Raw genomic sequence first — 25,075 nt, forward strand, 5'->3', positions numbered from 1 at the left:
TGTCCTGCAACTCACTCTGTAGACCAGGCTGGCCTCAAATGCAGAGACCCACCTGCTTCTACCTCCCAAGTTCTGGGGTCAAAGGTGTGCACTACCACCTCCAAGCTTTTTAAGGTTCTCTCTGAGTGCACATTGGAGTAGAGACTGTTCATAATGAGAAGCAACTTCAGAGTCCATCTTTACAGCCAAGAAGGATCTGCAATTTTTGGCTGTTTCCAAAGGGAAAGCTGACTCAGGAGACAGGGCAAAGAACCACTAAGAATCATTCTGAAGAGCAGAAGTGGCCTAACTGATATTATTGAACCAGCTCGATTGCAGAATTCCCTGGGGGCTAGCTTCTTCCACATCTCCCCCCTTTCTCCCCTGACTCTCCAGTCCCATTCTTGAGGCAGAATCTCACTCTATATAGCTGAGACTGTCCTCAAACTCACAGTCCTGCTACTTCAGATTCTCAAGTGCAGAGATTATAAACAGGATGGGAGATTCTCCTCTGTATGCTGTGAATGCCATTGGTTAATAAAGAATCTGCTTTGGGCCTATTGCAGCACAGAATAGGGCAAGACAGGAATTCCAAGCAGATGGAGGAGGAGAGAGTAGGCTGAGTCAAAGAGACGCCATGTAGCAATCGAAGGAGAATGGCGCCCTTGGGAGTCTGGATGGGTCAATTTAAGACACAAGAACTAGCTAGCAATACACCCAAGTGATTGGTCAAGCAGTGTTTTAATTAATACAGTTTCTGTGTGATTATTTCAGGTCTGCGTGACCCAGAACAAACAAGCAGTCTCCCACCTACACAAACATGTATCACTACATGCATTGGTACATATGCTACTACATGCTTCACTGCATGTTTCACCACATGCATCATTCACATGCATGAACTACATGCCCAACTCATCTTTTTTTTTTTTTTTTGCATTAAAGTTTCTATTAAGTGTTTTCCATCCTTAATGTATATTTTGGTGCTGAATTATAGAGACCAGGCATTTTGTCTTTTTAGTTTCCCATCCCCCTTCCAATCAAGCAATCTGATAACAAGTGAGCTCCTTCCCTGGGCTCCGCATCTGCAGACAGAGATCTTGGGCATAGTTCACAGGGCTGAGTCAGGAACCACGCTGTGCTTGGACCTGACTTAGATGACGCTATTTTTAGACCAGGGATTGGTGAATTCTGGGTAATAAGAGAGTGAATAATTTTCGGCTTCACGGGACATATGTGCAACGCCTGTTGCAAAACAGCGCAAAAGAAACCTTGGCAGGTCCCATGGCGGGTGAGAACTGTGGTGGGTGACAAATACGCCATGCCGACAGAGTTCAAGTGTGGAGTTTATAAAGAAAATGGAAAGGGAAGAGAAAATGAGAGACAGACAGAAAGAGGGAGGCAGAAAGCTGCCGCCTCAGAGAGAATGGCAGGAAGAAAGATAGAAGGGACACAGAGAAAGAAAAGGAGCAGGAAAAAGCCTGCCTGCCCATTCAGAGGAACAGCGGGGAAAGAGAGGCTGGGAGTGGGCCGTCTCTTAAAGGGACCTTTGCACCTGCCTATGAAGTAGGACCCTGGGCTGACCAGCGTATTGCCTGGGTACATCTTGTCAGATGACAGGGCAGGCCAGCATAATGCCTGAATCCTAACAATGTCTGTCACACAGTCTTTGTTTTTATAATCCTTTAACAAATATAAAAATCATTCTTATCCCAGGGGCAATATAAAAATAAGCCACAGGATGTACTTGGCTCTTGAGCTGTGGTTTCATCATTCCTGGCATAGATTAAAAACTGATTTATGGTGGGGGAGTGCTGAAGAGATGGCTCAGTGTATAAAAGCATTGCTGGTTTTCCCAAGGACCTGGGTTCAATTCCCAGCACCCACATAGCAGCTGATAACTATAACTCCAGTTTCAGGCGATCTGGCACCTTCACGCGGATATGCATGCAGGCAAACACACGAAATGAAATTTTTAAAAAACTGATTTATGATAGAATGAGCTACAATGATGTCTTAAGGGGGGTGGGGGAGAGCGGCTTCCACATGGGAAGGGCATTCATGGTGATCAAAGAATGAATAGTGGTAGCTAGTCTTCCAATATATTCCCAAATAATTCACCATTGCGCGCACAAGAGGGAATTTGAAGGCTTGCGAGACAGCTCAGCAATTTAATGCACTAGCAAAGAACATTGGTCTCACAACTGCTTGTAACTCCAGTCCCAAGGAACCCAACACTCACTCTCAAACTTCTACAAACACCTGCACACACATGGTGTACGCATACACCTAAATAAGGTAAATCTGGTTTGGTTTGGTTTTTAAAGAAAGAGAAATGGGCCTTAAGTGTTTTCTCCTCGAAGCTGAGCTGGGCCCAATAGAATGTAGAGAAAAGGGCATTCTGGAGTTGTGAGCACAGGCATTCTAAAATCCTGGCAGCTTCTGTTTCCTTCCTCTTGGAACTGAGCTTCTCCATAATGGAGAGTCTACAGTGACCTGGAGAGGCCTGCATGCAGGAAATTAAGACCTCATCCCTGTCCCCAGCACTTCCTCTCAGCTTCCTGGCCCACCTTGTCCATCCGCCATCTTGGAGGCACCATCCAGCTGAGACACCATTCCTGTCTGCTCACATTCCTGCCTAAACTGCAGGCACCTTTATGAACAAGCAACTTACTGTTCTAAGCCACTGGGCTTTGAGGCAGTTATTTGTGTCGTGACAGGAGATAGGAATAATGGAAGCAAGGCCCTGGAAATCAGAAATCACTGGGCATTTTCAGGTACCTAAGTCTGACATAAGAATGAGATCCATAAAACAACAAATGCTGCTTATAGCATTAAGTTTCCTTTGAAGGACAGCTAAGTGTGTGTGTGTGTGGGGGGGGGGGAGATGTAGAATATGTATGTAATCCTTTCAGAGCCTTAATAGAAATTCCCAGAAGTATGATAAGTAAAAAAACAAAACAGGCCAAGGTGTAGCTGCTGGGTAGCTAGCAAGCAAGCAATGTCATAATGTAGTGGCTTTTCCTTTAAAATGCCACCTGTGTCCGGGTGGTGGTGGTGCATGCCTTTAATCCCAGCACTCGGGAGGCAAGGGCAGGTAGATCTCTGGGTTCAGGGCCAGGCTGGTCTAGAGTGAATTGTAGGAGAGCCAAAGATACACAGAGAAACCTTGTCTCAAAACAAAAACAAAACAAAACAGCAACAACAAAGGATACCACCTGTGATTTGATTTCAGCCCCGGGAATGGAATATATAGTAAATGTTTCCGAGGACTCACAGACAAGGGGCAGATTTACATAACTGAAGCATTTCCAGAGAATCCACACATGTTAGGAGAGGAGACTGAAGATTGAACTCATTTAGTAGTTAAGTGCCGCCCTTCAGAGAGAGCATTTCAGTATCCATCATCTCAAGGACTGAAGGAAGACAGGAGTAGCTGGAAACAGGCACTGTGTGGTCCATGGGTGCCGAGCTGGTGGATGACGCACACTTCCGCGCGTGAGAGTGAAGTCATTTCCTGGCAGCTGAAGGAAGAAAGGCCCACCCTGAGAGTAGGCAGCACCATCAGAAAGGCTGGAATAGAAGTAGAGAGCAAGCCAACCAGCAACCTTCAAACCCAAATGGAGGCAGGGGAACCATGGGAGACAGAAGTAAAATGTTGTGGGTGTGATCTCTGCACGTATCAAATGTTGTGGGTGTGATATCTGCACATATCAAATGTTGTGGGTGTGATCTCTGCATGTATCAAATGTTGTGGGTGTGATATCTGCACGTATCAAATGTTGTGGGTGTGATATCTGCACATATCAAATGTTGTGGGTGTGATATCTGCATGTATCAAATGTTGTGGGAGGGGGAGGAGGAGGGGGAGGGGAAGGTGAAGAGCGGGGAAAGGGAGAAGGAGGAGAGAAATGGAAAAGTTGATGAGAGATGAGCTTAGAGAAGAAAGGCTGCTTAGCAAGCCAGTAAAGGAGGTTGTCTGTACTTACTAAGGCAGGAATCACAGAAGAGTTTCAGTTGTAGCAACCCAAAATGTATGCATTAGCTACTTTGTCCTTCTTGTAACAAATACCTAATGGAAACAACCAGAGGGAGGAAAGCTTTTTAGTTTTGTTTTCCTTTTTTGTTTTTGTTTAGAGGCTTGGGGAAGGTATGGCCGGGTGCCTCAGCTCACAGTGGTGGTGGCACAGGGTAGAGACTCTCCACATCACAGCAGGTCAGAAAGAGACAGGAAGTAGGCAGTGATTATATATATATGCCCAAGGACACTCCCCAACACACACATACCCCTGACCTGCTTCTGCTACTGGGTCCCACCTCCTCAACTGTCCACGGGCCTCAAAATAGTGCTGCCAGCTGGGAACGTGCTCAAAACATGTGTCTGTGGGGGACATTTGAGATCCAAACTCTACCAGAGAATTTGAGGGTGACACAATAGGACCCCACAAGAGGAAACGTTAAAATGTCTCAAGTCGAGAGCAGTGTGGTGCCTGCCTTGCTTCATTGTTTTTCATGCTGCACCTCCGAGCTAGTGACCTCACGATCTCTCTCCCTGGTCCTGAGATTGCTGCAGTTCCGAGTCCACTATCTACAATTACGTTCAGTGGCTTGGGAAATGAAAGTAGCTTCTCTGTTGATGGACAGGAAAGTCTTTTTCTAGAAGCCTCTGCAGAATTCCTTATTTCTCCTTGACCAGAACCAGCTCACAAGAAAACCCCACATTGCACCATATGCTGAAAAAAGGGGACCCCCGACTCCTAACTTCAGGGAAGAGTAACAGCCACTGAGTAGGTAACCAATAGGTGTGCTCTCCGCATTTGAAGGGTCCTTTATCCCCCTGGATCTAATTGTTCCTGTCACATTATTCTCCATCACCTTCCTCCTCTATGCTCAACAGCGACTTTAAGCCAGGCACTGGGGTCCCCACGTGTAATCCCAGCGCTTCAAAGACAGCGCATCATGATCTGCCTGTGAATGTCTTGAGACCATTTCACGGCAGCAGGGCGGCGGTTAGGTTCAGCCTCCTAGTTCTCTCATTCTGTTTTCAAGAATATTAATATTATCCTCCAAATCTGAGGACTCAGATTTGATTCTGATGTAATTGCTTAAGGTGAATATTTTAGAATTCTTCAGATGATGCTTTTGTTGATCCCATCCCCCCCCCCCCCCCCCACCAAAAGAAAATATCTAAAGTGGGCTGATGAGATGGCTTAGCGGGTAAAGGTACCAGCCACCAAGCCTGAGGACCCAAGTTCAATCCCCAGGCTCAGCATGCATAGCAGGAGTGAACTAACTCCAACAAGTTGCTCTTTGACCACACAGAGAGAGAGGGGGGGAATATTAATATTAATTAATATTACCTAAAATTAATATTTTAGGTATTAACTATGTTTAGATATGCCTTGAATTGCTACTAGTCTGGTTAGCTCAATTTAGCTAGGCATAGCTGCACACACCTGCAGATCCAAGTTACACTGGAGGCAGAAGCAGGAGACTTGCTAGAGCCCAGGAGTTTGGGGCCAGCTGGAAAAGAGAGTGAGACCCTGTCTCAAAACCCAAAATGTAGTTACTTAATTTCTGTGATGAGAAAAATGACACACACATGCATCTGGCGGCATGTCATCAATAAATATTTGTAGAATGAGTAAGTTTTAAATAAATAAGTCTCCAGCCCATGACTTTATTTCGACATCTTTTCTTGGGAAAAAAGAAAAAGCAAGCATGCAAATTTTTACTGAAATTGTCTCTGCCATTTAAAGGCCAATGATGACACAGCCTCATCCTGATAACTCTGGTTACATGTTGCCACACCATATTCCAAACACATGAAGACCATCGCAGGCAGAGTAGAGGGCTCTTTTTATATGTATGATGCAAACCTGCAGACTCGTCTTTCAAATTTGATGGCACATGAGTTCAGCATTCTAGAAAATTCTTTCTGAAAAATCATTATTTCTACAGCTGTCTAGAACGTATTTTCGTTGCTGAGCTCAGTTTCTGGCTGCCCCAGACGAAAACTGGACTTGTTGTCCCAGGTCCTAGACTGCAAGCTGGTGTGGCTCCCTGCCTCTCAAGAGCTCATTTTTTTTTGTTTGTTTGTTTTTGTTTGTTGAGACGTGGTTCCTTTGTGTAGCCTTGGCTGTCCTGGAACTCGCTCTGTAGACCAGGATGACATTGAACTCATACACACACACACACACACACACACACACACATACAAACACAAAGAGAGAGACAGAGACACAGAGAAAGAGAGAGTTTGAACTTTAGATATAAAGTGAAAAATGGGTTGAGATCAGTTATTTGTGGTACTTTCGAGTGAACCTGGTGGCCACAAAATTGCACTGGATTTGGAAGTAGGTGACGTCTCCATGGCTTCCCAACAGTATTCACTTTGCAGCATCATTTATTGGAACTTAGACACAGCTTTCTTATTTGGGAATCGGGCTACTGATCACCACTAATCTCTAGAGCAGAGCTGCTCTTTAGACTACCCAACAGCCTGCACGATACTGTTCCTTTTAGTTATTGACAGGCTTAGGTTGCCCTGCCTGGGTTCACTTGAGCCTCCTGCTCCAGCCTCCCAAACAGCTTGGACTGTAGGCATGCACTCCTATGCCTGACCAGCACATACTTATTTTAACTGAAGTACAAACTTAGTGAGTAGGTAAGTTGCCAGTTCATAAGCCCCTTGATTGATATGTTTGCACATGCCCAGCCATGTGAAATGAATTTTCCATAAGCAGTGTCTCTACAGGGCACCATGCAGTGCTAAAATAGAGCCTGCCTCTCTGGGGAGCAGCTCAGCCAAGGGCATGACGTGCCTTCTTAATGGTGGAGTGCAGACTTGCTACCGAAAGGGATGCCCTTTACTTGAGAAGGCTAAGTAGGATGAGCCTCTCTTTAAAAAACCTTCCAGGTAGATAAATTTAGGTACTCAAACCCACTTTGGGAATAACCCCTGATTCCAGGCTTTTGGAATACTTTTCCTATTGGATTCTGAATTGGATGTGACTGTAGTCACTTGAAATCCTTGATTTTCACCACACAGTTATTTTGTACAAGTAGCCATAGTTTCGTGGACTTCAGTAGGTCTATCTCCTAATTGATGTCTTTCTGTCATATTTTGGATAATTCATGAAAAATGTACTTATTTTGTTTTTTAAAGATGATGACTATTTTAGTTAGGGTTTCTATTGCTGTGAAGAGACACCATGAGAAAGGCAACTCTTATAAAGGAGAACATTTAATTGGATGGCTTACAGTTTCAGAGGTCCATTCCGTTATCATCATGGTGGTACATAGTGGCGTGCAGGCAGACACGGTGCTGGAGAAGAAGCTGAGGGTAGAGAAGAAGCTACATTTGATCCACAGGTGACAGGAAGTGAACTGAGACACTGGGCATGACTTGAGCATATATATTAGACCTTGAAGCCCACCTCCACAGTGACACACACTTCCTCCTCCAAGGTCATACCTACTCCAACAATGCCACAGCTCCCTATGAGCTTATGGGGTCCAGTTACATTCAAACCACAATGACGATGATGACGACGACGATGATAATGATGATTGTTGTGTATGTGTATCAGGTGTATGTAGGTACCTGTGGAGGCCAGAAGAGAGTGATGGATGCCTTGGATCATAGAGCTCTAGGTACCAAAGTTTCCCAGAACCAAGTGTTCTTCACCACCAAACCATCTCTGTAGCCCCGATCGCAGTCTGTTGTTGTGTTGCTTTGTTTGAGATAGTCTTGTTACATAGCCCAGGCTGGCCTTGAACTCGTAGAAATCCTCCTGCCTCATTCCAGATGTTGAAGTTACAGGTAGAGGCACCACCACACCTGGCTATTTAGTGAGCATGTTATTTTCCGTCAAGACTGGCACAGGAGAAACCAATGCTAAGTAGCTGGGGTTTTTTTGTTTTGTTTTGTTTTGTTTTGATTTTTCCTCCTCTAACTTAAAGGTTTTCCTTTTACCGGTTTGTCACATAGTATCCGTCCTATTCCCTCCTCTGGTTACAACTTGCACACTCTTCTCTCATGCCCTCCTCTGGCTTTCTTCTGCAGGGTATTTGTTTCTTCTTACTTTTCACCAGAAATAACGTGAAAGTTACAAGGAAAAGAAAAAGTTGCCAGTGCATTACAGGAAACTCCCGTGAGCTCTTCTAGCAGACGCCATGATGTCTGGCAGTGATTTCCATGTGTCCTTGAAGTGAAAGGACCTGGTCCAGGGCCACACGTGCATTGGCTGGTTCTGTCTCTTTGCTTCTCTTCAGTCCAGAACAGTTTCACAATGACTTCGTACAACATCCTCCAGCTCAGCTTCTCTGAAGTCCCTCTTCTCATGGCTGTGATGAGACTGTGTGCTTTTGGTGGACTGTCACCAGGGTGGCACTCAGCTTTTCCTACTGCAACCCCACAAGCAGTCCATGCTGTCATTTTGCCCTAAAATGATGCTAACATTGTCTGTTGCCAAAGCAACATTTTTCCCCTTGGAAATTAAAAACTGCTTTGTAGGAGGGCCTTTGGGGCCATGCAAATATCCTGTTTTCCTTCCAACTACTGCTTACCAGTTTGAGCATGTTTCATGCCTGGGTTATTACTATCACAATCGACTTGTAGCAATTTTCTAATGCCATCTAACCGTTTGTGTTCAATAGTTGGCACTTGACTCTAGGCAGAGGATGTGGATCAGTGGTGAACCCTGTGTTCTGTTCTGCACACTATACAAAGAAGAGAGAAATCTCCTTATCACGTATCTACTCACTTTTCTTACCATTTATTTATTTTAAAGATTTGATTATTTTTAATTGTGCATGTGTCTCTGTGTGAAAATGTGCTCATGAGTGCCTGAGAAGGCCAGAGCTGTCAGATCCTCTGGGCTGGATTTACAGGCCATTGTGAGCTACCCAGTGTGGGTGATGGGAACTGAACTTGGTTCCTCTGCAAGAACAGTTCATGCCCTTAACCACTGAACTATCTCTCCAGGCCCCTCGCTTTCCTATTCATATCGCCGTGGATTCATGTTTTATTCAGTGGAATGGAATGAATTATCATCATCAGTTTGAATGCTCGAATTGTTCCGGATTTGGCCAGTGGCTTGCTCATCCATACTGCCTCCTGCATCCTTCTGACATAGCCCATTAGTTTATAGAACATCCTTATTATCTGGCATGATAAGATGCTGTAGACTCATCTTGCACCTTCCTTCCCCAGTTCTGGAACTAGCCATTTCCCCAAAGACCAAAGAGAATGGTTTTTAGATGCCAAGATTTGAGCACTGGGTGTGTTCAAGGCTAAAAACCATCCTAGTGGACAGAGTGATGCAATAGATCAGTGGTTCTCAGCCTTCCTAATGAATCGACCCTTTAATACAAGTGCCTCATGTTGTGGTAACCACCCCAACCTTAAAATTATTTTTGTTGCTACTTCATAACTGTAATTTTGCTACTGTTATAAATCGTAATGTAAATGTTTGTGGAGACAGAGGTTTGCCAAAAGGCTTGTGATCCACAGTTTGAGAATTTCTGCGATGGGGGCATGAGAAAGGATATAAGATATTTGTAGAGCTCCAGGAAGGGTCTCTCATTGAGAAAAACATCTGTGTGGTATTAAACAATCTTATTTAAAAAAAAAAAACAGAGGACTCATTTGCATGAGACAACAAAATAATACTTGAATTTGACAGACAATTTGAGTTAAAAGAGTAGCATATACCATCATGTCTATCCAAAGGGTCTGGAAGTGTGAAGATCACCTCTCTGGCTTAGGGCACAGGCTTGGTCCTACTGGTCTACCCCTTCCATTCCACAGGTCTGCCAGTGTGGAGCCCTTGTGTATAGGAGAGCTCACCCACAGGTAAGGCAGGGTGGGAAACACTGGGGTATTCCTTAAAGCATTGATAAAATGATTGCCTATCAGTGGGGAGGGAAAGTCGTTCATTCTGCTGATGTCTTAGTCTCATGTGGCAGGGTGGGGAGGGATGAGAGGACTGCTAGGAATCAAATCCCTCTGGAAAGAGGCTCAAGATTTCAGATTTCCTTCTGCCCTCAATTTGGGGCACTGGAGATCAGGGGTAAGAAGGGATCCTCAGAGACGTGGAGCGAGGAATCCAGATGGCTCTGGAGGCCCATTTCCTCTCCCATCTCTGCTCAGCAAGAAGCTGCTTAGCAGGGCTGTTAGCTCAACAGCAGAACAGTTTCGCCAGTGGCTGGAGTTCAGAAGAGAAAGCTAGTTGTATTGACCAGGAAGCTCCTGATGTCCTGGTTTAAATTTTCAACAAACTTACTGTACCTTGCCCAAGTCTACTTATCTAGTGAAGGGGTGAGTGATACATTGTTTACACTACAGCTGCTAGTGCCGCCTGTATCTACGGCCCAGTTCGGATCCAGTCCTTGCATCTAACAAGCACACTATTGGAAATACAGCACATGGGGGTTGTGGAAGGGCTTTTGACAAAGTCGGCTGAGAAACTGAACAATTGGGCTGGAGAGATGGCTCAGAGGTTAAGAGCACTGGCTGCTCTTCCTAGAGGACCTGAGTTCAATTCCCAGCAACCACGCGGTGGCTCACAACCATCTGTAATGAGATCCAGTGCCCTCTTCTGGAATGGAGGCAGAACAGTGTGTACAAAATAAATAAATAAATAAATAAATAAATAAATCTTAAAACAACAACAACAACAACTGAACAATTGCTTGACAGAGTCCAAACAGCTTTTCCATAGATTGTGACTTGACTAGGTAATAAGGCCAAACAAATAATATACAAAATTTGAACATCAACAACAGTGTGCGGTGGTTTGACTAAGAATGTCCCCCAGAGGCCCAGGTATTTTCATGCTTAGTCACCTGGAGGTGGGTGGCACTATCTGAAGGGATTAGGGGGTGGGACCTCATTGGAGAAACAAGGCCTCGTTGGAGGAGGTATGTCACTGGGGGTGGGCTTTGAGGTCTCAGAAGCCTTTGCCAGGCCCAGGCTTGCCTCTCTCCACCTGGGACCAGACTGTAGCTCTTAAGGGCTGCTCAGCACCACACCTGCCGGGCATGCGGCCTTGCTCTCCTCCATGGTGGTCATGGGGTAAACCTGTGGAACTGTAAGCAAGCCCCCGGTTAGATGCTGTTTTATTTATTTATTTTTTTAAATAAGAATTGCCACAGTTATGATGTCTCTTCACAGGAACCGTGATTAAGACATGGTATTACAAATCCGGGTGGTGGTAGCATATGCCTTTAATCCCAGCACTCGGGAGGCAGAGGCAGGGGGATCTTTTTTGAGTTTGAGGTCAGCCTAGTTTACAAGAGCTAGTTCCAGGACAGGCTCCAAAGCTACAGAGAAACCCTGTCTCGAAAAAACAAAAAACAAAAAAAAAAACCCAAAAACAAACCCCCCCCAAAAAAAACTTTTGTTCCTTTTTTCCCCAAAAAGGAGTGTATAAAGTGGAGGGCGGCAGAAGGACTGGAGAACTGGCACAACAGTTAAGAGCATTTGTTGCCCTTGTAGAGGAGCAAGAACCCAGGTTTGATTCCTGGCACCTACATAGCAGCTCACACCCTTCTGTAAAGCCAGTTCTAGGGGACTTGACACCCTCTTCCTACCTATGCAGGCACTGGGCATGCGCGTGGTGCACAGATTCACATGCAGACAAAACACCCATCAATACTATAATGGAATTCACTCTAAAGAGAGATGCTCGGGGGACTTCGGGGACCTGCTTTCTAGTGTTTCTTCCTGTTGCCATTAACAGCACTGCATTGTCAGAGCCGCAGGTGTGCAGGCTCAGGAAGCCTCAGTGCCCGGGCAATGATCTCAGTGCACCACAGCTTTAATAAGAGTGGTGTTCATTGTGGACAGAAAGGAAGATGCGTGCATGACCAGGAAATACTGCTAAAGGACAACAAGGAAGCCTAAGAACGAAGCCGATGTATTGGTTACTCTTTGTTCCTGGAAGCAAACACCGTGACCAAGCGACTTACGGAAGGGTTTGTTTTGGCTTAAATAAACTCAGAAAGGGAGTCCTCAATGGTGAGGGAGGCACAGCAGCAGGCAGCCAGGACAGGAAGCTGAGAGGTCACACCACCAGATCCTCTCCCTTTCATTTATGGAGACAGGTTTACACTCTATAGCCTTGGCTGGACCCTGTCTCTAAGAAGGGCAATTCAAAGAGACTACAGTACATAGGACTGAATGGAAGGGGAAAATATCAGAACAAAGTGAGTGGGATGCAGCTGATGCCGCTTTAAGGGACAAACTTAGTAACTCTAAATGCACAGGTCAAAATTGAGCGGAGTCAGCTGGACGCGTGGGTCGGTGGGACAAGACATCTGCTGCCAACCTGCTGGCCCGAGTTCCATCCCTAGGTCCACATGGAGGAAGGCAGGAACCAGCTCCCCAAAAACTGACCTCTGACCTCCCACAGGGGAGTGGGGTGGCTGCCTGCTGCTGTGCCTCCCTCACCATTGAGGACTCCCTTTCTGAGTTTATTTAAGCCAAAACAAACCCTTCCGTAAGTCGCTTGGTCACGGTGTTTGCTTCCAGGAACAAAGAATAAATAAATGTAATAAAAATGGAAAGACAAATTAGGAGAGTGCCGCACCGGGAACCAAAGGTAAAAATGAGAGAAGCCAAAGGCAGAACACAAAGAAATGTGGAACTAATAAAGACGGTAATGAGCGCTGATAGACAGCGCCTGCGCTCTTCCTCCTCCAAAGCCACAGCTTCATCCTTATCACAAGAAAAAGATCAGACAAATTCCAGAAGGAGAGAAAGCTTATAAAATTCCTGGCCATTGCTCCTTAAGAACAAAGTCGGAGAAACATTCAGAGCCAAGAATCTTGGGATTCACAGCAACTGTGCTGTGGTGTCCCAGGTAGGGTCTGGACAAATGCAGGGGAAATCTGAATGTTCGGGCTTAATTTGGTAACAATGTGTTGCTGTAGCTTCATCTGAGACTCGGATGTTAGAGGAGGTGGGGTACATGGAAACTCTCTACCGTTTTCAATTTTTATTAATGTAAACGGTCCTAAAAATCACTGCCCACCCTCCTGAAAATAAAAGATGGGGGCTGGGTTTCTACAGGCACAGATAGTTTAATTTGAGAATTCCATGGAACAGGGCTGGATAGATGGCTCAACTGTTAAAGGCTAGGTTCACAATCAAAATATAAGGGAATTCCATGAAACAGTTCAAAAAAATCAACACCAGCTTCCACAGTCTCTTCCAGAAAACAGAAAGAGACTTCTCCCTTCATGTCACAGAATCATCATCACCCTGATACCCAACTCAGAAACGAACGACAGGAATAGCAGAGCGAGTTCAAGGCCAGCCTGGTCGACAGAGCAAGTTCTAGGACAGCCAGGGCTGTTACACAGAGAAACCCTGTCTTGAAAAAAAAAAAGAAAGAAAGAGAAAAGAAAGAAAAGAAAAGCATAAACAAAATTTCTGATATTTATCAGAAAGTCAGGCATTGTGGCATCCACCTTTCATCCCGGCACTGGGGGAGGGGGCCCCGGGCAGAGGTAGGAGGATCTCTGTGAGTTCGAGGCCAGCCAGGTCAGGCAGGGCTACCTGGTCAGACTATCTTAGGAGGGGGAGGGGAGGAGATAAAACTCTGCTTCAGAAAATGTACAAGGAAAATTAACATTCTCAGTATTTCTCTTCGCCAGCCTTTCTCCTAGTTCAAAGCCCCAGTGGAAACTCCAGAGGAGGTGACTGGGCTTAGGAAATGCCAGCCTTTGGCTGGCTGCTTCTGAACAAGGAAGGAAGGAAGAAGACAGGGAGGGAGGGAGGAAGGAAGGAGGGAGGGAGGGAGGGAGGGAGGGAGGGAAGAGGGAGGGAGGGACAAACAGGAGGGGGAAGGGAAGACACAAGGGAGGGGAGAAGGAAGGGAAAAGAGTGGTGATGGGGTGATGGACGGAGGAAGGAAAGAAAGGAGTGGGAAAACGATAAGGCCTGATAGTCGTGGAAATACGGATGAGAGTCCAAGCGGCTGAGAGCATGGACATGTTCTTTCAGGTGTTGCCCACGACCATTTTCTCACTCGTAGGGCAGCTGGCCGATTTTAGTGCACAGATGTGGCCTCTAAAAGCACCTTTAGGGCTGGAGAGATGACTCAGTGGTTAAGAGCATTGCCTGCTCTTCCAAAGGTCCTGAGTTCAATTCCCAGCAACCACATGGTGGCTCACAACCATCTGGAATGAGGTCTGGTGCCCTCTTCTGGCCTGCAGGCATACACACAGACAGAATATTGTATGCATAATAAATAAATAAATATTTTTTTTTTAAAAAAAGCACCTTTATCGAGTTTGACGGAACTCTTTGCTTTATTAGAAAGATGCTTCAGGTTCTGTTAAATTTGCAATTTCAGCAGCTTTAAACACGTCTCGTGACAAAATCTGAATGTAGTTTTGAGGAGACAGGTCTCTTTGTGTATAGTCCTGGCTGGCCTGGAACTGGCTGTGTACATCAGGCTGGCTTCCATCGCACAGGTGTCTGCCAGCCTCTGCCTCCAGAGCGCTGAGACTGAAGGCATGTGCCACCAAGTCTGGCTTATTTTTGACTTGTTTTTGAGAAAAATCTCACACTGTGGTCCTAAAACTCCGTGTGAAGTCCAGGCTAGCCTCGAGCTCATAGCAATCCTCCTGCTTTAGCTCCCTGAGTGCTAGGGTTAGGAGGGTGAGCAGCTACACCCGCATGACAATTTCTTTTGATTTTTCGTGTGGAATGCGTAAATTCGGATTTTTTTCCTTCCACTCTCTTGGCTTTTTCCTTTGTGGCTTAAATGGTTTACCTTGAACATGGCCTAGTGTTTTATAAATGTATCCATATAAGCAGGGATCAAAGAGTAAATGCCTTCTAATCCTTATCTTTCTCCTCAGTGATTAAGCACTTGCCAAAAATTATTCTTTGATGTCTTTGCCTCTCCCTTTTTTTCCCCCTTACTTTTAAAATTATTTTCAAGACCCACGATCGGAAGCTTCTTGGGGATAGCTTTGTAGCCGAGTGATTTATTCCCTGGCTGGCCTGTGCCATGGTTTACAGCCTCCTTTAAGATAGAAGATAATAGACTCCCCCTTTCCTCTCTCTCTCTCTCCCTCTCTTTGGTTGTTTGAGACAGGGTTTCTCTGTGTAGCCCTGGCTGTCCTAGAACTCACTCTGTAGACCAGGCTGGCCTCGAGCTCAGAGACCCATCTGCCTCTGCCTTCCCTGTGCTGGGATTAAAGGTGTGCGCCCCATAACTCTGCAACCCTCCCCTCTCTTAACAACAGCAATCCTAGCTTGCCAGCAACAATGTGGGGGAGACTATGATCCTGCACAGAACAAAGGTAAGTGACACACGTAGTTGGAGGTGGCTGGGGCTAATGTGCTTGCCTAGCATTTGGTTCCCAGCACCGCTAGTCCATCAATAAAACAAAAACAAAACAAGCCAACTGGGGTGCACATGTTTTTATCCCAGCACTCAGGAAGCAGAGTCAGATCTCTGTGAGTTCAAGTTCAACCTTGTCTACATAGCAAGTTCCAGGCCAGCCAGGGCTACATAGTAAGACCTTGTCTAAAACCAACCAACTAACCCTCACATTTGAGCAGGGCAGCTGAGACCTGGACCACACAGGTGACCTGTCTTGAGTTTCTACATTGGCCTCTTAGGCCACCGTACTTCTTGAATTATCGTCTCTGAGGAGTTGGCTCCTGAGTCCTCTAAAGAGCATTTTATGAAATGAACTCATCTCCACAGATAATGAAGTACAGCAGGTTGGGACCTTTCTGCTAAAAGCCATTCTGAAGAAGTAGTGGTTAATATTCTTTTTAAAAAAAATGCTGCAAGATCCCCACGGCAGTAGGCAGCAGAAATGCTGTAGGTCCCAAATGGTGGTAGCGGGCCATGTGGTGGCAGGCAGCGGGCTCTGGGAGCAGCCAGTCCCAGGCAGAGACGGCTGCTGGTCTCAGAGCGGTGGTGGCGGGCCATGTGGCAGCAGGCAGTGGGCCCCAGGCAGAGACGGCTGCTGGTCCCTGAGCAATGGCTGGTCCCAGGCAGGGAGACACATGGCGGGCGGGCAGAAGACAGAAACATGGATAGACGCGACATGCAGGGTGAGGTTGAAGTTTATTCAGGGGGTTATGGAAGAGGAAGGGTGAAGGGAGGAGAGAGAGAGAGAGAGAGAGAGAGAGAGAGAGAGAGAGAGAGAGAGAGAGAGAGAGAGAGAGAGAGAGAGAGAGAGAGAGAAAGGGGGAAGCGGAGAAGTGGGGAGAGAGGCAGAAGCGAAACTGCCTCTCCGAGAGGAAGATGGAAAAGAGCGAGCTCAGGCCGAAAGCTGAAGCTCAATCAGCCTGCCTCAGCGGATGGGGGAGGGAGTGGGCGTGGCTTGTCTCTTAAAGGGACCAAAACCACAACAGTGGTAATTCGTGAGAGGCCACAGGGATTGAGGGGGACGGTCCTAAGTGCTAAGGCTTAGTATCTCTCTGGTTTACAGGTCTCTATTAGCAACAGCGCTTCCTCAGCTAGGGAGTCCTAGCCCCACACCTTTGCTTCTCTAACCTGCTATGCTATCATTGCCCCCCCCCAGGACCCCCTACAAACTCCACACCCATGGTGCAAAGACAAAACTGGCCAAACCCCAATTTGCCATGATGATGGGCAGCACTCACCAGGTTCCTCTGCAAACCTTTCCTTTCCTTTCCTTTCCTTTCCTTTCCTTTCCTTTCCTTTCCTTTCCTTTCCTTTCCTTTCCTTTCCTTTCCTTTCCTTTCCCATCGTTCATCTCCCAAACCTAACTTGAAACCTAGGGAGCAAACTCAAAAGAATATTGGCTTATGGGTGGAACTGGGTGTTGTTGGGGTTGCTGAACTGGCCTTGAGAGCTCCCTGCCCCTCACAATGGACAGGGAAATGGGGTACCACCCTTGGAAACATTCTCCTCAGCTCCCCAGCTTCAGGAGCCAAGGGGCTGCCTTCCCACTGACTGGGCTGTCAGGACAGATACTATCTTTAGTGGCTAAGACCCTCCCGCGCCCTCTCAACCTTACACCCACCCTTCAAGGTAAATAGCGTTATCCTTATTTTATCAAAGAGATTGGGGGCTTCCAGGAGATAAACTCGCCCCCCTCCCTTCCTGAGGGTGATAAAGGCCAAGTTCTTAACATTCCTACTGCCTCTTTAGACCGACCAGCCATTCCTGATCAACTGGTTAGAGCCCCTGCCCCGAGGGATTAGTTGACAAGTGTTCCCAGAAGTGCTTTGTAATCTTCAAGGCAGAACCATAAACAGAACTAGTCTTGGAGAGTCCAGAGGAAATTGGAATGGTGATACCTCAGACTCTGATTGCACTTTAGTAGAGGCATGTGGGCACTTGGAGGATTGTTTAGGACTTCCATGTGGCTGCCTGTGGGTACCCACCTGCCTCACCCCACAATCTTGCCCTCTGCTGGATTGGCACTATCTACTCCTCCTGGATACCCAGTTTTTCTTCCTTCCTTCGTTCCTTCGTCTTTTAAACTTTGCATCTAACATTAAATTTTACCACAAGCCATTGAGTGAGGAGGATTCCCCCTCCTCAAAGTTCTGTGTACGTATTGGTAATGTTTGACCAAGTTTAAATAAACCTCTGCTCACTGCATGGTTTATAATGAAGAAGCTCACTAACTGCATAATGGCTTCGTGCTCCCCGGCCTAAAATGTAGAATGTGCTCAATATTAAAAATTAAAATTCATGCATCAAAATCTAATAGCTAAATAAAGGATATTAAAAAGCAAGAGGCACTATTGGGGCTGATGTCAAATTATCATGGGATTCACAGAAATACTTGGCAAATTTTAACAGAGGACAGAGCCTGGGGTAAAAATAAAATGTTCTGCAAGCCAAACACAGATTAATGAAGTCGGTTTAGGGAAAGAGTTCACCCAGTGATTGGAACAGCTCACCCTCACTGACCTCGGCCCCTTTCCAACCTTCAGGCAGGTTTGTCCGAGGGTCACCTGAAGTGCATGATGTTATGATTTATGATGTCAGTGACCCTTTGGTGGATCCCATGGCAGGTTCCCCTGCTAGTTTGGGGGACCACAGCAGGTAAGGGACAGACAGGTTCTTCACCCATAGAGAGCTTAGGTAGGGAGAGTTTATTTAGTGGGTATTGGGAGGGTATAAGAGTAAGTGGGGTACAAGGGGGAGGGGAGAGAAAGAGAAAAAGAGAGAAATAGAGGGGCAGAGAGAGAGAGAGAGAGAGAGGGAAGGAGGGAAGAGGAAAGGGGAAGGAAGGAGAGAGAAAAGAGAAAGAGGAGGGGAGAGAAGGAGGATAAGAGAAAGAGAAATAGAGAGGGAGGGAAGAGAAGGGAAAGAGGGAGGCAGGGAGCTGGAGGGGGGGGGAGAGGACCAAGAGCAGCTGAAGGGGGAGATTGGGTGGAACTTGATTTTTTTTTTTCAAGACAGGGTTTCTCTGTGGCTTTGGAGCATGTCCTGGAACTAGCTCTGTAGACCAGGCTGGTCTCGAACTCACAGAGATCTGCCTGCCTCTGCCTCCCGAGTGCTGGGATTAAAGGCGTGTGCCACCATCGCCCGGCATTGGAACTTGTTTCTTAAAGGGGCAGGGTACCCAGGTGACAGGGCAGCCTGCATAGTTATAACACATGAATCCCAGAAACGGCTTTGAAACACGTCTGAAAATAAAATAAGCTTTTGTTCTCATATCTACTTTGTTTTCAGCTCTTTATGATCTTTTGATCATTTCTGAATCATTCAGGGGGTTCTCTGGCAACTTAGGGAAGCCCTTATTATTGCTTACCATCAATACTTTGCTTTCACAGAACTGAAGTATGGAATGTGTCTTAATATAACTGATTGATCAGTGAAGTGGTGAATTTTTTTAGCAATTTTATTTTAATGTTTATGTTTTATTTAATGTGTATGGGTGTTTTGCATCCATGTACATATATGTGCACCATGTATATGCAGTACCTACAGAGGCCAGAAGAGGGTGTCATATCCCCTGGAACTAGAGTGGTCATGACCCACCATGTGGGAGCTGGGAATCAAACCCAAGTCCTCTTCATGGGTAACAAATGCTCTTAATGATCTTAACCACAGCCATCTCTCCAGCCCCCTTTGTAAGATTTTAATGTTAACCTCTAGGTTTTCTCTTGGTACTCTGGGGAGCTATACTTGAGACTCACAAAGCCTTAGTGGGTTCCCAGCCTTTGTGATTGCTGTGCCTCCATGATACAACAAAAGGACACACCATGCTTGCAAGTCGAATGTGTCCCATTTTACTCGGCTTCAGATGTCAACTTGACCCAAACTTGGAGTTGGCTGAGAAGAGAGACCCTCAGCTGAAGAATTGCCTCAGATCCCCATGGAACTGGAGTTATAGTCACAAGCTGCCATGTCCATGTGGGTGCTAGAAATTGAACCCAGGTCCCCTGGAAGAGCAGCCTGTGCTCTTATTCACTGAGCCATCTCTCCAGCCCTGCTATCTCTTTTCTTAAAAAAACAAGAAAAAATTACTATGTGGAATTCTATTGCCGGAGAGATGGCCCAGGAGTTAAGAGCATTTGCTGCATAGTCATGAGGATGGGGGTTTGTAGCCCAGTACTCAGGTAATAAACTGTGTGTCCTGCCCATACCTGTGACCCCAGCTCTGAGAGAGGCAGAGACAGGAAGACCCCCTGGGGTCCAGGCTCACGGAGAGACCCTGCCTCAAAGGAATAGCGAAGAAGGATAGAGGAAGGCGCTCAGGGCCTCTGTGTCCCCTCTCCCTGCACATGCACTCACAGATGGCTGCTCATACATAATAAGTACACCTTTTTCGAGACAGCATTTCTTTGATAGCCTTGGCTGTCCTTGAACTCGATCTGTAGACCAGGCTGGACTTGAACACAGAGATCCATCTGCCTCTACCCATCCAAGTGCTGGGAGTAAAGGTGTGTGCACTACCATCTGTCATAAGTAAATCTTAAAAAAAAAAAAAAAAAAAAAAAACCAAGCTGGGCGATGGTGGCACACACCTTTAATCCCAATACTCGGGAGGCTAAGACAGGTGGATTTCTGTGAGTTCGAGGCCAGCCTGGTCTACAGAAGGAGTTCTATTACAAGCTCCAAAGCTGCGAAGAAACCCTGTTTCAAAAAAACCAAAACCAAAACAAACAAAAAACAAAACCAAAAAAAACCCCGATACATTATACATAAAAGAATTATTTTCAGCAGGCTCAGCAGTTAAGAACACCGGCTGCTCTCCCAGTAGATCCTGATCAGTGCCCGCACCCACGTGGTGGCTCACGCCCAGGGAATGTTCTCTTGTGGCCTTGGAGGGCGCTGTGCACTTCTGGTGCACAGACATACATGCATGCAAAACACCCAAACACATAAAACAAAACTATAAGTTTTTCATATGTTTTTTAGCTTCAACTAAAAAAAAATTTTCTTTTAACTTTCAACCAAGTAATTTCAAATCATTTTGCCTTTCAACTTTCTAGCTTTCCAAGATAGCTTCATGAGGCTGAGAAAGTTTCTTACCCTGGGAGGATTTTAGCATTCGTATGTGTTGTTATTAGAGGGCTCCTATGAGGAGAGGCTAGCTAATACTGACAGATGAAGCTCATGAAATGCTCCCATGGACAGCTTGATTGTGATGAGCCTGGCTAATTGATGAAGAGGGAAAAGCACTCTCGTCAGTGTTTCGTGGTAAGATATTTGCTGTTTCAAGCCCTTCAGTATAACATACCGTGTCATGTAGCACGACCATCATTATTCATTTCTGAAATGTTTCATCATTTCCAACAGACTTTTGTACCCATTAAGCAATAACTTCCCATTCTCACATGCCTCCACCCGTTGCAGTCTCAACTCTACTTTCTGTTTCTGTGAACTCAGGCTCGTACAAGGGAAATCATACAGGCGTTGTTCTCCTCTATTTGGTTCATTTTAAGCAGGATGTAATCAAGCTGCATTCATGTCGTAAGATGTGCCTGACCTTTATTCCTTCTTAAGAAATAATTATCCGGGCTGGAGAGATGGCTCAGTGGTTAAGAGCATTGCCTGCTCTTCCAAAGGTCTTGAGTTCAATTCCCAGCAACCACATGGTGGCTCACAACCATCTGTAATGAGGTCTGGTGCCCTCTTCTGGCCTTCAGGCATAAACGCAGAAAGAATATTGTATACATAATAAAATAATAAATATAAAAAAAATTAAAAAAAAGAAATAATTTTCCGCCGGGCGATGGTGGCGCACGCCTTTAATCCCAGCACTCAGGAGGCAGAGGCAGGCGATCTCTGTGAGTTCGAGATCTGGTCTACAGAGCTAGTTCCAGGACAGGCTCCAAAGCCACAGAGAAACCCTGTCTCAAAAAACCAAAAAAAAAAAAAAATCCATATAGAGAGATATAATTCCGTATATATATCCCATAAAATATGAAAATACATACTCACATATAATTTTGGTCTGTTCACCTGTTGACAGACGCTCTCACTTTTTGGCTATTGTGAATAATGAGGTTCAATTATTCGTTTGGGTTTCTGTTTCCAATCATGCTAGGCATAGACCAGTGTGTGTTATGACCAAAATGCTTTGTCCTACTTAGAGTCCATATGCTGAAATCCCATCCTGTAACGTGATGGTCTTGAATAGAGTCTTATCAGGCAGTGGTGGCACACACCTCTAATCCCAGCACTTGGATGGCAGAGGCAGATGGATCTCTGTGAGTTCGAGGCCAGCTTGGCCTACAGACTGAGTCAAAGACAGCCGAGGATACACAGGGGAACCCTGTCTCTAAATACCTAAATGAATGAATGAAAGTCTTGGGGCTGAAGAGATGGCTCAGCGGATGAGAACACTGGTTCTGGGGAGCCAACGTCCTCTTCTGACATCCATGGGCATCAGAGACACAAGTTGGTACCCAGACACATATGCAGGCCAAACACTCATACACATAAACTAAAAATAAATAAAAACAGTCTTTGGTAGCTGATTATGATTATCTGAGGGATAATTAATGGATGATGTCTTTTCCAGAGACCTAGCTGGCATCTTCTTTGTCATGTGAGGACATAGTACGAAATGGGCTCTGAAAAGGAAGCCGCCTTGACCCCACTCCAGCTCAGCTGGCACTCTGGTGGTGCTTCCAAACCTTCTGGCTACGAGACGTTTGTTTAAGCCTTTGAAATTATAGTATTTTATTACAAGTTAGCAGAGTGGAGTTGCTAGATCGTAAGATAATTTCATGTCTAACTTCCCGAGGCATTGCCAGACTGTTGTTTTCCCATGATGGCTTTATTAGTTTTCATTCCTATCAGCAATACACAAACATTCCAGCTTCTATGTATCATAACCAAGAGTTGTTATCGTCTCTCGCCTGAGTGACGCAATGCCATTAGGGCTGAAATGACTTCTCACTGAGGTTTAGGCTTACACTTCCCCAGTGACTCATGGTGATAATTACATTTATTTTGTGTGCGCGTGTGTGCACACAGATGCCACGCAATGTGTGGATGTCTGGCTCCTGTCAGTGGTCCTCTCCTTCCACCGTGTGGGTCCCAAGGATTGAACTCAGGCTGTCAGTCAGGCCTGTCCACAAGTTTCTGTTCCTGCTCAGCCGTCTCTCCAGTCTCAAGTCAAAATCCCTCTGTCTCTGTCACTTTGAAACAAGATGCTATGTAGCTCAGGTTAGTCTGAAACTTGCTATGTATCCCAGGCTGGCCTCAAATTTGGAATCCTTTTTCCTCGCCCTTCTGAATGGAAAGATTGTAGGTATGTGCCAGCAAACCCAGGCTTTCGCTCAAGTTTTACCATCAAGCCACACTTTCTGTTTGCTCATTTTTTTTAAAATTACATTTTAGACCCTTTTGTTGTAGTGTTATAGGAATTAATTTTAAAATATAATTTGTATGTTAAATCATTATCAGATGTTTTACAAATATTTTCCATGAATCTCTGGGTATGTTTAGTCTGTTGCTAATATTCTTTGTGTATGTTTAATTTTAATGAGGTACTACTTACCAGTTTTTATCTTATTACCTGAGGTTTTGGTGTTGTGTGTAAAAAAAGAAATTATTGCTGAGCCCAAGATCATGAAGATTTGCCTCCATAAAAAAGAATTTTTTCTTTTCTTTCTTTCTTTTTTCTTTCTTCTCTCTCTCTTTCTTTATTTTGGTTTTTCTTTTTTCTAACTTTTTTATTTTAAAAATATTTACTTTTTTTTTTTTTCTTTATTTTGGTTTTTCTTTTTTCTAACTTTTTTATTTTAAAAATATTTACTTTTTTTTTTTTTTCGAGATTTTTACTTTTTTTTTTTTTTCGAGACATGGTTTCTCTGTGGCTTTGGAGCTGTCCTGGAACTAGTTCTGTAGACTAAGCTGGTCTCGAACTCACAGAGATCCGCCTGCCTCTGCCTCTGAGTGCTGGGATTAAAGGCATGGCGTCATCGCCCGGCTACTTATTTATTATGTATACAATGTTCTGTCTGTGTGTATGCCTGCAGGCCAGAAGAGGGCACCAGACATCATTACAGATGGTTGTGAGCCACCATGTGGTTGCTGGGAATTGAACTCAGGACCTTTGGAAGAGCAGGCAATGCTCTTAACCGCTGAGCCATCTCTCCAGCCCCCTTTATTTTGGTTTTCCGAGATAGGGTTTCTCTATACCTTTGGAGCCTGTCCTGGAACTAGATCTTGTAGACCAGGCTGGTCTCGAACTCAGAGATCCGCCTGCCTCTGCCTCCCAAGTATGGGGATTAAAGGCATGCGCCACCACCACTGGCCTTTAGTTTTCTTTTTAAAAATACATTTATTTTTATTCTCTCTAGCTTTGTTATATGTTTGTATGTATGTGCATGTGCCTGCAAGTTTGGATGTGCACCGAGAGAGGCAGAAGAGGGCATAAGAGCTTGCAGAACTGGAGTTATAGGTGGTTGTGCGCCATCATGTGGGGACTAGGAACTGAACCTGAGTCCTGCGCAAGAGCAGTAGGTGGAATGTAGCAAATGCTCTTAACTACTGCCGAGTCACGTATTCAGTCCCATCTGTTATCATTTCCAGCGCCCAAAATTGCCAGCGCTCTGGCAAAATGCCCAGGCATCCCAAGCACTGGCAGAGCTGGGTCCCAAGGCCACGCATGCACCATCAAGCATTCAGGCAACTTACAAAGCCACCCAGGGTCCTCAAGCCTTATGTGATCAATGCATGACACACTCACATAAGCCCCTATGCGCACGCGCTAGACAGCCTTTAAGAGCTGTATATGCCCGCTCCTAGCTCTCTTCTCTGCACAAGCTTTCCCAGGCTGGGCACGTTTCTTTCTTTCTCTTAATAAACTCTTAGAGTGGGTTTCGCTGTGTCTTGTGATTCGTTCTCGCGCCCGGTAGACATTTCAGCATATGTCTAGGCAAACAGCAAATCTGATGGCCACGAGACTAGCTTCATTGATAGAGAAGAGTTGAAAACCCAATCCAGTGGGATGACCACACGGGTCTGACGTCTGCTTGTAGCAGAAAGCACATGCGCTTGCCCGCCCAGGTCAGCTTAGTGACTGCCAAAAGGATGGAGAGGTGACTCCTCTTCCCAGGGCGGGAAGAAGTGTGGAGCCAAGTTCACCCGAATCCAGGAAAAAGGCTTCCGCAGTTGATCTGATTCTCACCATCTTACCTCACCCCGGTAGGTTCCTTTGATGACCAATGTTCATAGCCAGTTGAGTGGGTTTAGTCACCATGAGCTGGAGGGGTACCTGGCCCTTCCCGGGTAGAGTAGCTATGGATAAGGGTCGCCCACACCGCTGGCCCGGAGATCTGCTGTAATAGAAGAGAAAGAAATGGAAAGCTAGCTGTGATGTTACTGTATGTGAGAATGGACCACAAGATAAAACAACGAAACCCGCTTTAAGTTTTTTATACCTGTCTGAAGGAAATGTGGCCAAAGAGAATGTGGGGCGGGAATGTCTGCATTTTAAAGGTAGTTCAGCGCATGCGTATAGGGGCTTCCGACATAGCCACGCCATCAAAGGTATAGAGTATGTGGCCACACTGTGCAAGCACGTAGGGCACGTAGGGCGTAAGGCTCTAGGGTAGGTTGGCAATTTGCTTGAGTGCTGTGGCGCATGGACGGCCATGGGACCCCGGAAA

At 45.7% G+C, this 25,075-nt stretch overlaps 1 long non-coding RNA gene across 2 annotated transcripts; it reads right to left on the reverse strand.

Moving 5' to 3' along the window:
- Nucleotides 1-1,181: 1,181 nt before the first annotated feature.
- On the reverse strand, nt 1,182-24,746 carry LOC126504405 (uncharacterized). Of its 2 annotated transcripts, XR_007592582.1 has the most exons (4): nt 24,603-24,746; nt 7,243-7,318; nt 3,969-4,051; nt 1,182-3,524 (listed from the first exon to the last, which is right to left on the reverse strand). It is a non-coding gene; the product is annotated as an uncharacterized lncRNA (long non-coding RNA). The 2 variants fall into 2 exon arrangements; XR_007592583.1 differs by lacking the exon at nt 7,243-7,318.
- Between the last annotated feature and the right edge of the window lie 329 nt (nt 24,747-25,075).

Source organism: Alexandromys fortis, unplaced genomic scaffold (genome assembly GCF_014885135.2).
Source record: "Alexandromys fortis isolate MF-2015 unplaced genomic scaffold, M_Fortis_MF-2015_v1.1 scaffold_55, whole genome shotgun sequence".
Taxonomy (NCBI): domain Eukaryota; kingdom Metazoa; phylum Chordata; class Mammalia; order Rodentia; family Cricetidae; genus Alexandromys; species Alexandromys fortis.